Source organism: Narcine bancroftii, chromosome 7, assembly GCF_036971445.1.
Source record: "Narcine bancroftii isolate sNarBan1 chromosome 7, sNarBan1.hap1, whole genome shotgun sequence".
Classification (NCBI taxonomy): domain Eukaryota; kingdom Metazoa; phylum Chordata; class Chondrichthyes; order Torpediniformes; family Narcinidae; genus Narcine; species Narcine bancroftii.
In genome coordinates, this window is record NC_091475.1 from 31476018 (window position 1) to 31488310 (window position 12293).

General features: G+C 43.6%; 1 protein-coding gene across 7 annotated transcripts in view; it reads right to left on the minus strand.

The window, feature by feature from the left end:
- Window positions 1–12293, minus strand: part of sytl5 (synaptotagmin-like 5) — a 179840-nt gene that overhangs the window by 119156 nt on the left and 48391 nt on the right. Inside the window, exon 1 of one of the 7 annotated variants that reach the window (XM_069889406.1) lies at window positions 11379–11648. The exons of the other annotated variants lie outside the window; for them this stretch is intronic. The gene's annotated coding sequence lies outside the window, so the exon portion shown is untranslated. Of the gene's footprint in view, window positions 1–11378; window positions 11649–12293 lie in introns of those variants that run through there. 7 annotated transcript variants of the gene reach the window in all.

Genomic DNA, 12293 nt, shown 5'->3' on the forward strand with positions numbered 1-12293 from the left:
CGGGGAAGAAGTTGACCTTGTGCCGATGAATGCTTGAATTGAGACTCCTGTACCTTTTTCCTGATGATAGCAGAGTGAAGAAGGTATGGCCTGGGTGGTAGATGTCCTTGAGGATAGAGGCTGCTTTTTTAAGATTCCGCCTCAGGTGGATGTCTTCAATGGAATGGAGTCTGGTGCCCAAGATGTCACAGGCTGAGTTAACAACCCTCTGGAGATTTCCTGGTCCTAAGATTTGGTGCCTCCATACCAGAGAGTGAGGCAACTAGCCGGTATACTCTCCACGGTTCATCTGAAGATGTTTTCGAGTGTCTTTGGTGACATACCGAATCTCCACAAGCACGTCACTAGGTATAGCCGCTGGCAAGCCTTCTTCATCAACATGGAGGCTCCAGGACAGATCCTCAGAGATGCTTACACCCAGGAATTTGAAGTTCTTGACCCTCTCCACTACTGAGCCGTCGATGAAGACTGGGTCATGTTCCTCTGACTCCCTCCTGAAGTCTAAATAATCTCCTTGGTTTTGCTAATGTTGAGTTCAAGGTTGTTTTGTGAAACCACTCAAAGAGCTGATCTATCTCGTTCCTGTACACTTCCTCATTGCAGTTTGTTATTCTACCTATTTTGGAGGCTGAATCCATTACCTCCTATGGACAGTGTGAGACATGCTGAGTTCTTCCAGCATTTTTGTGTTTTTACTACAATCAGTGTCTGCAGACATTCGTGCTTCACTTCCATCTCCCCAAGTTATTACTTCATAACCTCTGGTAAAACACAGAATTCTGTTGACACAGTGATTAAGGGAAAAACACACAAATGCTGAAGAAACTCAGCAAGTAAAACAGTGCCTTTATATGGCAAATTATATTGCTATATTAAGGCACTGTTTGACCTGGTCAGTTTCTCCAGCATTTGTGTTTTTTTCATTTTATAACCTCTGCTCTCTTAAACAAAACGATGGAGAAAGTGCCACACATTAAGGTAGGAATGTCAGAGCCTCTCCTTCCAGATTGGTCATCTTCAATGTGAAGTCAAGAGTTGTCATGGGTGAATTTTAGACCTTGTCAGCTTTTCCAATCCTTCCTGAAACAGTTTTAGTTTTTTTGATTTTTGAAGCAAGCATTGATGGCGTGTGTGTACAATTAACAGAAGGGCTGTGTAATAAAACCAATTATACAAATCACTGTGTCTACTGGGAGCTTCCATCAAGCTTGAATGCATCAAACCGGCATCATTGTTCAAAAGAAAGCATATCTATTGATTTTAAATTTTTGCTGAATCCTTCCACCATGGTAAAACTTTGCTCATAACTGCAAAAGTAAATTTGACTTGGATCTGAGCACTGATCCATTTGAATCATGTAAACTTTAGCTTAGCTTTTAAAAAAAATAGCTCCAAGCTCAATTCTTCTTGATGAAAACTCCTTATTCCAGTGCCATCAACACTTCAGCGCAAAACATTCTAGCTAGGAATGATGAAAGATTTTATCATCGACATTACATAAGCAGAAACAAACTGAAGAAGCAATCCATACTTGATATACCTAAGTGACTTGTCAATTTCTTAATTGTTACAACACTAATTTATGATCCACACTGGTCCCTCCTGTGGCTTTCCTTTAAACATTTCTTCATTCTAAATATCCTGTGGCTTTGATCTTTAGTAGTTGTTTATTCATTTTTAATGATAATCCTAGATTGTACTATTGGGTTCTGCTGCATGCAACCCTTTGTTCAACAAAATAGTAAAGAACATTTACCTGAATTAACTGAAAATTTTGCTACTTTTAATGTCAATGGCTTAAATGGTATGGTGAAGTGGAAAAGGGTCTTGACACACATTAAAAAAATGGGGATAGATCTGGCCTTCCTTCAAGAGACACATTTAACCAAGCGGGAACATCAAAAGCTAAAAAAGGGGCAGGTGGGTCAGGTTATATCCTCCTCATTTGGCTCAAAGGCAAGGGGAGTGGCAATTCTAGTGGGAAAGAGTGTTCCAATGCAGGTGCAGAAGGTGTTTACAGACAAAATGGGAAGATTTGTTATGGTACACTGTCAGATATATTCAGAATCCTGAACCCTGATGAACGTGTATGCCCCAACTGATGATGATGAAAACTTTATACAGGACATTTCCCTGTGATTGGCGGAGGGGAACAAAAATATTCTAATAGGGGGATACTTTAATCTATGTCTGGATCCTGTGCTAGATAAAACCACAAAATGGATAACTAGGACCAGGGCAGTGAAAGCCACCATTGACTGCATGAGGGAACTGAATTTGATAGATGCATAGTGGAGAAAGCATCCAAGAGAGAGGTACTACTCATTTTACTCAAAACAACATGACTCCTACTCTAGAATAATTTTTTTTCTTCTGGTTTTAGCCCATTTGGAAGGGAGGATAATGGAAGCCAAGTATAGGGCAAGGCCCTCAGACCATTTCCCCTTGGTTTTGACTATAGTTATGCCAGATAAGCAAGGCTCAGTATACAGGTGGCATCTTAACACTTTGCTGTGGAAAAAGCCGGAGTTTTGTAGTTTTATAAGAACTCAAATAGCCCTGTTCTTTGAGGATAACTGCCCCTCTATTTTACTTTCTTCTGTGGGACACCCTTAAAGCATACTTGAGGAACCAGATAATTGGTTATACAAAGACAGTCATGAAAACTTACATTGCTATATTAAGAATTTTTAGGAATCAGGCTTGGAGGACCATTATAGAGTTCTCACAAACAAGAAATTACAATATAATACACTTCAGACTTATAGTATGGAGAAGGCCATTATGAGATTGAGACAAAAGTATTATGAGATGGGGGAGAGAGCCCACAAGGTCTTCGCTTGGCAGTTGAGAGCAGAGCGAGCTTCAAGAACAATGCAATACAAACAGGTAATGGCCAGGTCTCGTATAAACAAACAAAATTAATGAGATCTTCAGGGAGTTCTATAAAGGATTGTATAAATCTGAATTGACTGGGGATCCCAATCAAATGGACGAGTTCCTGGCCAGATTAGATCTCCCACACCTGAATCCACAGACAGGATTAGATCTTCCTTTTACAGAGGAAGAGCTGTGTAAAGCATTGAATGTGCTACAAGCAGGCAAGACTCCAGGTGAAGATGGATTCCCGCCTGAGTTCATTCGAGAATTTAAGGACTTATTAATGCCTCTGTATATGGAGGAAACACGGTCCGTCCCGGAATCTTTCACAATGGCGATTGTAATGACGATTCTGAAGAAGGGTAAAGATCCATTCATGCCTCTTCTTATAGGTCAATTTCCCTGCTGAATACTGATTATAAGATCTTAGCCAAAGCCCTGGCAAACAGATTGGTGTTGCATTTGCCGAAATTGACAAACAAAGACCAGGCAGACTTTGTGTAGGAGAGACAAGCAGTGGAAAATATTGGCAGACTGCTGAGTGTAATACATCAGGCACAATCTAAAAATGAGAGGGGATTGATCATTTCCTTGGATGCAGAGAAGGCTTTTGACAGTCTGGAGTGGGAATTTTTACCTAAGTGCTGGAGAAGGTGGGGTTGGGACCAACTTTTCAAAATTGAATCAGGACGCTTTACCGTGCGCCCAAGGCGAAAGTTGTAACCAATGGGCAGGTCTCTTCAGCCTTCCCACTTACCAGACCTAGTAGACAAGGGTGAACGCTGTCACCAGTTCTCTTTGTGCTGGCAATGGAACCTCTAGCGGAGGCCATTTGTCAGGATCCAGTCATTAAAGGTTATAGAGTGGACCAGGAGGAGACAAAATTAACTCATTCGCTGATGACGTACTGATATATCTGACAGGCTCTGCAACTTCTCTGCCTCAACTGCATGTGGTACTGGAGGACTATGGAAAACTTTATGGGTATGAGATAAATTGGGTAAAGAGTGAGGTGATGCCACTCACCGAGGGTAATTATCATCAATTTAAAGAAAATAGTAATTTAAAGTGGCCACAGGAGGGGATCAAATACCTAGGAGTTAATATTGATGGTAACTTGAATAATCTATTCAAGTTAAACTAAGCCCCCTTTCTAGAGAGAGTCAAGGAGATCCTAAAGAGGTGCATGTCCCTGGGCAGGGTTAACTGCATCAAAATGAATGTGTTGCCAAGATTCCAGTATCTTTTTCAAACATTGCCTGTGCTGTTGCCCCGGGGTTTCTTTAAACAGGCTGCTACATAAGGTTATTAGGTTTCTTTGGAGTGGCAAGATGCCAAGGATCTCTATGTAAAAATGAACATGGAACTATAGTCTAGGCGGATTGAGAATGCCAAATTTCAAAAATTTATTGGGCAACTCAGTCCAGATACATCACCTCTCTCTTTCAGGGAGGAGGTGTACCATCCTCAGCACAAATTGATCTGCACTTGGTGGGCGAGAAGATGGCAGAGGATTTTATTTACAAATGGGATGCCAAATTGCTGTCAGGGAAGAAGGGCAGCTCCATATTAAAACAAGTGATTAGTATCTGGACCAAAATTAACCAGTATCTGAATGCTAAAATACCCTTAACTCCTAATAAACTAATACCATTAACGGTAGATAACAAGATCCTAGACATCTGGCGCTGTAATGGCATCAGGTGCATAGAGGACTATTATGAGCGTGTGCAATTAATGTCATTTGCAGCTAAAAAAATTAATATGCTTTGCCAAATCAGACAATCCACTACTATCTTCAAATAAGGTCTTTTCTACGGGATGTATTGGGTCCAAGTTTGGCCCTACCTCGATGCAGTAATATAGAGGCCTTGATTCGAAGGGGGAGCAGTAAAAAATTTATTTTGGTAATGTGTGGCCTGTACCAGTCAGAGAGACCCAAACCGGGCCTTCATAGGTTGAGAAAAAGCTAGGAGTCAGACTTGGGCATTGCAATTGATAAGAGATGCTGGTCCGACGTGCCAGGAAAGCATGACCATGGTCATCAATGCAAGGCACGGGCTGGTCCAGCACAACTTTTTACATCAGTTGTATATAACACCCCGTTCTGTGACTGTACCTGTGGCACATCCTCCTTTGACCTCATATAAAGCCTCTAACACCTTGACCCTTCCCCAGAAAGCCTGGGTCACGGCACAGGATGAGGTCCCTGTCCATTGTGAATAAAAGCCTGTAAATCAGTAACTCAGTCTCAGCCTCTTGAGTTATTTACTACACATCAACTTTATTCACAATTTTTTTGTTTTCATTACCAATAATGGACCAACTCTTGAAACCTGACAAGCTGGAGATCGATCCACATTCGCTTGGTGCCAAAGACAACTTAGAACTCTGGATACCCTGTTTCAAGGTCTTCCTAAAAAAACTCAGCCGGCATCTTGGCCACCGATGCAACCAGGCTGCATCTTCTCTTCTCCCAGGGTTCTCAATGATCATGGAAGCAATGGATACACTCAAGGGACAATACAGGGAGAAAGCTAATAGTATACGCCAGGCACAAGCAGGCCACCCGCAGACAGTGACCAGGCAAATTGGGCAAGGAGTTCCTCCAGGCCCTGCAAGAGCTGGCGCCAGCGTGCAACCTCCAAGCAGTATCAGCCACCCAAAATATGGAGGACATGATCAGAGACACCTATATTGAAGGCAAGAGGTCTGACTATGTGCGCCAGAGGTTATTTGAGCAGAATAAGTTAGACCTAAAAGGGCGATCGATCTTGCAAAATCACTGGAGATTCCCTTCCGCAATGTGGAAGCATACTCTGCAAACGGGCCCACAGGGGAATCGCCATCCTGGGATGCAGGTCTACAGGCCACTAGTCCGCTACTCCACCCGATTAACGAGCCCACCACAGCTGCTGTCTCCCAGGAGCACCCGAAGTGCTACTTCTGCGGCCAGGCAAAACACCCCCGAAAATACTGCCCGGCGAGAGATGCGACGTGCTCCAAGTGCAAGAAGAAGACCACTATGCAAGTGTATGCCGATCACAGGCCTTCATCCCCAGTGCAACCGCAAACACAATGTGGCAGCCACCATATTGGATGTCGGCATCTTCCAGGGATGACCAGGCCACGACATGGGGACTGCCATCTTGGATGCCACTGACTTCCGGGAGACCCATGCCACAGTGTGGGTACTGTCATCATGCACCCAGACAGCGAATCAGTGTGGGTCGGACCATGGACCAACCCTGATCTCAGTGTTGGTCGACCAGAACAACCCTCACCAACTCACTCGCTCCATGATGGAGATCTCCATCAACAACCAGGTGGCTAAATGCCTTATCAATAGCAGGAACACCTAGAGCTTTATTCATCCTGACATTGTCCAACATTACTCCCTTGAGGCAAAACTGGTTGCCTACACACATGGCCTAGCCTCAAACTCTCACTCTGCAGAAATCCACAGCTACACTACAGTGACACTAACCGTGTGGGGTACGATATATTGAGACATTAACCTCCTCATTATGTTGCACCTCTGCATGCTAGTATTGTTGGGGCTAGACTTCCAATGCCACTTAAAGACTGTCAGTGTGTAATATGATGGCCTTCTCCCACCCTTCATGGTCGTCAACCCACAGTTCCTTAACTGGCCTCTCTTCCCCCCCCTCCCCCGCTGGCCCAACCTCCGTCACTGTTCCCCAACCTCACCCCCAACTGTAAGCCAGCCAGTCGCCACAAAAAGCAGGTGATACAGTGAAGAGGACTGGTGTTTATAAAAGTACAAAGACTACTGGATGAGGGGATCATTGAGGCCAGCGCCAGCACCTGGAGAACTCAGGTAATGGTGGTCAAGGATGGAGGTAAACACAGAATAGTGATCGACTATAGTCAAACCATTAATTGTTACATGCAGCTAGATGCCTACCCCCTCCCTCACATCGCAGATGTGGTCAACCATTTGGTTAGTTACATGTGCCTACCACCAACTCCCCATCTACCCTGAGGATCGCCAGTACACAGCTTTCGAGGCAGACAGTTGTCTTTACCATTTCCTCAGGGTCCCCCTTGGTGTCACCAATGGCATTTCTGTCTTCCAACAGGAAATGGACTGGATGGTAAATCAAATAGCCTGCAGGCCACCTTCCCACATTTGGATAACATCACGATCTGTGGCCACGACCTGCAAGACCACGATGTGAACCTCCAGAAATTCCTCACCACTGCCAAACACCTGAATCTGACCTACAATAAGGATAAGTGCATTTTCTGCACTGCCTGACTGGTGATCCTTGGCCCCACGGCCTCAAAGCTCTGAGAAGATGCCTGGGGTTCTTTTCTTATTGCGCCCAGTGGGTTCCAAATTATGCAGATAAAGCCCGTCCCCTTATTAGGCCCAGCTCCTTCACCCTTACAAATGAAGCACGGGCAGCCTTCTGCCACATAAAGGAGGACATCGTGAAAGCTACATTGTATGCGGTGAAAGAATCTGCTCCCTTCCAGGTGGAGAGCGATGCATCCAATTTTGTCCTGGTCGCCACCCTTAATCAGGCAGGCCGCCCAGTTGCCTTTTTCTCCCACAGCCTCCAAGGCCATGAAGGCAGTGGCTCAGGCGATAGCTGAGGCAGTACAGTACTGGAGGCACTGCCAAGCCAGCAGACATTTTACCCTTCTCACGGACCAATGGGCTGTGGCATTCATGTACAATAATAAACAGCGAGGTAAGATAAAGAACGATAAAATTTTGAGGTGGAGGATCAAGCTCTCCACCTTCAATTATGACATCCTGTACTGGCCGGGGAAACTTAACGAACTCTCAGATGCCCTGTCACGAGGGACATGTGCCAGCGTACAGGGGGATGGCCTCAAAGCCCTTCACATTGACCTCTGCCACCCGGGTGTTACGTGATTTTTTTTCACTTCATCAAATCTTGGAATCTGCCATACTCCATTGTGGGTGTCAAGAGTCATGACCAGGGTGAATGTAGTGCCCTGGTCTGTGACTGTACCTGTGGCCCCTCCCTCTTTGACCTTGTATAAAGCCTCTAACACCTTGACCCTTTCCCCCTCCCACAGCACAGGCTGAGGTCCCTGTCCATTGTGAATAATCAGGACTCAGTCTCAGCCTCTCGAGTTATTTACTGCACATCAGTGAACATTCAGTTTAAGTAATTGCATAGAATAACTTTCAACCACATATCAAGGGTTAAATATAATACCAAGAATTCTGGCCCTTGGGCTAGTTTCTGTGCTGTAGGATTCTGTGATTGAATGTAATTTTTAAAAAATGTTAAACCACTTTCCTTCAGGCTTACTTTCAGCCACCTCCCAAGAGGAGCCTCGGTACCTGGATTTGAATCCCGTGCTGTCTGTAAGGAACTCATATATTCTCCCCATGTGTGCTTGGGTTTCCTCCAGAAACTGCAGTTTTCTCCCACCATTCAAAACAGGGGTGTAGGTCAATTGGGTGTTAATTAAGCTGCAATTTATAATTGAGACCATGGGTTTTACAAAAATAGACATGCAAGTACAATAATAGAAGGCAAGGCAACGTGGCAAGCAAAGACCTTAAGCTTGATGTAATCACTGTGAATAGCTATTGAAAGAGTAAAATATTTTGTTTCCACTACCATTCCAACAAATTTCACACCTTTTTGTCAATTTGTAGTTTTGAATTCTAATCTCCGTATCAATGAATCTCTATTTATGATTGTAGATATTATACTGGAACTAAATATTTTGGCTGGTGGCATGTTTCAAATGCAGATTGAACCACATAGTAACTCAAAATGGATCATAAACTCTGATCTTTCAAGCAATGTCCACAATATATTCGCAAAAACAAATAAACTTGACGTATTCAAAATTAGATTGTTTGCCTTAGTGCAGAGATGAGGTTTAAAGAAACAGCAAAGAAAGCTTGCTACTTTATATATAGGAGTAATGCAAAATCTTAACCTATTCCAATGCGGGGGGGGGGGGGGGGGGGGGGATTCACAAATGGATAGGTAAATATCTAATATACTTTATATGCTACACCAACACAGAGAGAGAGAGAGAGAGATTCTATATACAGATACTTCTCAACTTTCAACCTATGCGACTTGTGTCCATCCACACGTACGATTGCAAATTTGTTTAAAAACTTATGCAGGTTATGATGTATTTGACAAACTATAACAGGGATATAGGGCAAGTAGGAGCCAAAATGTGTGTACTTATCTTATTAGTCAGCCTTCTGGGATCCGTAGGCTGGGCACAGCCATCTTGATTCCTGTGTGTATGTACAAGTCTTCAGTTGGCGCATGCATGGTTTGTGTACTGCAGTTCAGTCGGCGCATGTGTGAAAGTTAAGGGCGCAAATTCAGTATCGTTTGGGCTACACACACACATTCACACACAAATATACATATATAACACACACAAGTTCCAGGAGTTGCATGCCTTCTTATTTGTTTGAGTTACACTCAATCAAGCAAGTGGACTAAATGCCCTCACTTGTGACTTGCATGTTTTAGAATGATGAGATAGAAGATTTAATGTGCTAAAATCTGACTTTAAAAAGGTAATACTTTTGACCGTCGAAGAGGTGCAATGAACTGTATTTGCTTTGTTTTTGTGTAGTATTCCATTTTGACAGATGTTTTTATACCAGTAAAAACTAAAATGGAATACTGTTCTTTTGTTTTTTTGCAATTGTTTTTCAAACTTCTTAGAATTAAATTATGGATTCATTTCAAAATGTTGTCCTTAAGCTTTGAACACTTTCTTATTCAAAAACGTTGTTGTGCACTAAAGAGAAAAACAGTCTGATCACACCTGCTGCTACATTTGTTTTGTATTCCACAAATGAGAAATGCATGAACATTACCATGTTGTCAGTGTGCTGTGCAACCAGACTTTCACAGTATGAAAACATGTTTACATATAATAACAACAGCTCAAATTTCAAATCATCAAAGCTATAGTCTCTATATGCAGGTAGCTAGTAGGATACCACAAGGGGAAACATTCAACTGTACAAATTCAAGTTAACAGGTTAAACTGATGATACAAAGGAGAGCAAGTACAACAATTAAAATGGCCTCAGTCAACTGATTAATGGTAGATCACTAGTCAGCATGTCTTACTTATCTGCATACACCATGAAAGAGCAAGTCTGAGAAGAGCTAGAGGTCAGGAACTGGACATCTGACTGATCATTCGGATGATGGACTGCCACCAGCAGTGGCATATCTGGAGAAAATAGCAACTATGGCAAGCACTGAAATTGCACTCCCTCTTCCCCTGCTCCCCCCCCCCCCCCCCCCCCCCGCCATTTAAAACTTACTTACTTACTTCAACCCTTCACTCTGCAAATTAACACTGTTTATAGCACCTTATATCCTGTAGTCGTGGAGCAAAGGAGATTGCAACAGAATACACTGTGGATACAATATTCCCATGAAACCCAAGAACTGGTTTGGAGGACATGCAGGATAACGTGAGGACGGGTAGGGAAGATGAAGCCATGCCATTCAATTTTCATTGGACATACAGCACTTCAGAGGAAAAGTGAATGCCGTGGCCAACACTCTGTCCAGGCGCTAGATTGATGTCTTACATACAACTACTGCCATTGATTTCGCTGCCATCAATTTCACCGCCATGGCTCGTGCACAGCACACCTATCTCATTCTCATCCAGTATCATCAGATCAACTCTGGATGAATCAGGTGAAACATTAATCTGCGATTTTTCCCCCCACATGAAACCAAGGCCTTTTGCGCAGATGACTATGAGTCTCTTCACAATCTATCTCATCCTGGTAGATCATCAATCAAACTGATTACAGACCTTTTTACGGGATGTTGGATCATGGGCAAGGAACTTTTTTCTGCGTCCAGACACACAAAATCTAAGTTGGAAGGTTTTGTTGTTCCGAATTCCTGATTCCAGCACATACATCTGGATTTGGTTGCCCTGCTTCTGCCAATTTATCTACTCACATGGAAGGACTGGACTATCAGGTGACAGGAGACTATTCCTGTCACTGACATCTCTGAGGAGACGATCACTCGGGCTTTCATGGATGGTTGGATTCCATCCTTTTGTTCTGGGCACTATTACAATGGATCAAGGGTCTCAGTTCGAGTTGGAGTTGTTCAAAGCTGGGCACTATGTATATTTGCTCTGCAGGCCAACGGCCTTGTTGAGCGTTTCCACTGACAACTGAAAACAGCATTGACAGTAGATGGTGAAGCATCTACATGGAATGAACATTTGCTCTTGGTTCTCCTTGGTATGTGCACTGTTGTTAAGGTGGATTTTGGATGTTCAGTGGCGGAGCTAGAATATGGCACTACACTAACCTTGCCAGCTGAACTTTGAATCTGAGTCCACACACAACACATTATGATCTGGCTAGTTATGATGATCGCCTTCAGAAAAGCATGAGATTCTTCAGACCTGCATCACTCGCAGGGGATGTGCCAAATGACTTACAGTGCTGTACTCACGTGTTCCTTTGGCATGATGCTGCTCAGAAACTGCTTCAGCCCATTTCAGGTCTTACAATGCCACCCAAAGACTTTTATGATTGACTGGGTGAAGCCGGTCCATGTTCTTCACTGGGACCAGTCAGAGGATCTGTCAGTTGCATCCCTGCATGTTGGACTGTGCATCCCTGTCTTGCAGTATTGTACGAGGTCAGGCTGAACTTTCAGCCCTCCAGACCATTAAATAGCGGGACAGTTCCATTCAGTTACCTCCTTGCATGGCTCAGAGGCTGGGGGGGGTGGGGTGAGTGGTTGCATACTTACCTGTGTTGGGAGCAGTGCCAGTCACTGCTGATGTCACAACCGAAGTGACACATGGGAGTAATATCACACATGCATGGGTATGTTAAGTGTCAGCATACGGGTGATGGATCTCGGACACAGGAGGAGGAGAGAGTGTCAGGATCACCCGTGTGGTGGTGAGCCAATGGGAATGTCAGAGGGGTTTGACTAGGTGGTGTTTGGGAGTTGAAGAATGCAATGTTGCGTCTGAAGAGAATAAAGAGAGTTGACTCCATTTTGTGCTGAAAGATACACATGAGTGTATTCTTTAATTGTTTGTAAACTGGGATAAATCAGTGCTGTAACACAGTAAAATCCCCGATATCCTGAATTCAAGCAACTGGTAACCCAACCAACTGGCAAAAAAAAAAAGGAAGAAATAAATAAATAATTTGAAAATAAAATACAAATTCAAAGATAAATGTGAATTATAAAAGTATATATTCTCTGAAGCAACACATGATCCCCCTGGTGAAGATTGGAGCAAACATTCAGCCAGCGGAACGCCCCGGCCGTGCCCCGCCCGCAGCAGCTGTTTGAATAAAGCTTCAATAAAGTTGTGTTTGAAGAAAATGATGTCGCTCAGGATGAAGG